The sequence below is a fragment of the Bos indicus x Bos taurus genome, chromosome 5 (assembly GCF_003369695.1).
Source record: "Bos indicus x Bos taurus breed Angus x Brahman F1 hybrid chromosome 5, Bos_hybrid_MaternalHap_v2.0, whole genome shotgun sequence".
NCBI lineage: Eukaryota > Metazoa > Chordata > Mammalia > Artiodactyla > Bovidae > Bos > Bos indicus x Bos taurus.
This window is the reverse complement of record NC_040080.1, coordinates 47,770,239-47,772,244: the sequence shown is the minus strand read 5'-3', so window position 1 is coordinate 47,772,244 and position 2,006 is coordinate 47,770,239.

Genomic DNA, 2,006 nt, shown 5'->3' with positions numbered 1-2,006 from the left:
CTGGGAGGGATTGGGGGCAGGAGGAGAAGGGGACGACAGAGGATGAGATGGCTGGATGGCATCACCGACTTGATGGAAGTGAATTTGAGTGAACTCCGGGAGCTGGCGATGGACAGGAAGGCCTGGCATGCTGCGATTCATGGGGTCGCAAAGAGTTGGACATGACTGAGCGACTGAACTGAACTGAAACATTTTTAAGGTTTTGCTGGTGGCTCAGTGGTAAAGAACCTGCCTGCCAATGCAGGAGATGTGGGTTTGATCCCTGGGTCAGGAAGATCCCTGGAGAAGGAAATGGCAACCCACTCCAGTGTTCTTGCCTGGGAAATTTCATGGACAGAAGAGCCTTGTGGGCTACAGCCTGGGGTTGAAAAAGATTTGGACACAACTCAGTGAATAAACAACAAACAGTTTCAGTGAGTTGCCCAATATTTTTTGGTGAGTAAGGGTAAAGGTAGGGTCTAGATCCTGATCTGCTTGATTCCATCATCCCAGGGCTTAACCACTAAAAATTACTGTCTGGGTCACTTCAGTGAATGTTGGCCATCTATTGGAATCATAAATGAGTAAGTAAGAGAAAAACCTTTTATTTGCACCAGACCATTAATTAAGGATGAAAAATATTTCTCTGGGAATAATGTCAAGATGACAATGACTAATAATGAAAAAAACAAAACAAAACCCAGAATGTAAGAATGTCTTTGACTGGCAACCTCTTGCTCACTTGGAAGGTTTTGTCCCAGAACTTTTATCTATTCAAGTCCTCAATGAGCATTTTGGATTAAGTAGCAAGACTGTTTCATTCAAGGCAGCACCTTGAAAAATGTACGAAATCAGCAGAGAAGACAGAAGAATACTTCCAGGCTTAACTGCCACTATTCCAGTGGGAAATTCCTTTTTCCCCCTCACTTTCTCTAGCCATCCAAGACAGAATAAAAAGTTTTTTTCCTTTTAGAATTTAGAGCACTTCACTTCTACCCAGAGCATATGGTCCTCATCATGGCTATTTAAAATTGCTATTATTATTTTTGACTTCTCAGTCTTCCTCAATCCACTGTAATCTCATTATGAGCAGATGTCATACTATATTAAGTTATATTTTCACCAGTCCATCTTCAGTCTAGCGTGGGACCAGGCGCAGAATAGGTGGTCAGTTAAACTTTTCTGGGACTTCTTGCTGGTCCAGGGATTAAGGCTCTAAGTTTCTGATGTAGCGGATATGGGCTCAATCCCTGGTCGAGGAACTGAGATCCCACATGCCATGTGGCACAGCCAAAAAAAAAAAAAAAAAAATTAATTAATTAAAAATAAATAAAATAAAAATTTAAAGTTTTCTCTCTTCCAGAGCCTATGCTCAGAACATTTAGTAATAATAGCTTGAGTGTCAACTACGTGCCAGGCATTGTGATATGCACTTTCATCCTCACAAGTTTCTGATATTCTGTTATAAACACCATTATTCTCATGAGGGTGTTTGCTGGTCTGGTGCCCAGTTGTCCTTTTCTGGAATAGCTCATCATGCATGGGCTGGCGGAGGGACCATCACAGTCCTGTGATGGAGGTTAAAGAGGTCTCTTGGATCCTGCAGAGCCAGCAGCAGCATGTGAATCATGTGGCAGTCACAAGCAAGGACTTTGAATCTTAAGCCAGTGACCTAAGGGCAGGGAGTCAATTGGAGGTCGCGTTTATGCTGGTAATATTGATGGCCTCTAACAGACTACTGTGTAGCCTTTCTGTGGTTCTCTCCACCTAGTTGTCTGAGAACTTCCCAAACCTTAACCAGTTTTCCAAATTGGTCTTCCAGTCTCTCGTTGACTCTGTAAGTGTTCCAAGTACTTTTCATGAATTGCATGTTTGGTTAAATTTGCTGAGTCCATTTATGTAGATTGCAACCATAAGCCCTGACAACTGTACCTGTTTTGAAGATGAGATCTGTTGTTTATCCCTGGTCATACAACTAATATGGAAAAACAGAATTTGAACCTAAATCTATCTGATTCTAAACCCAT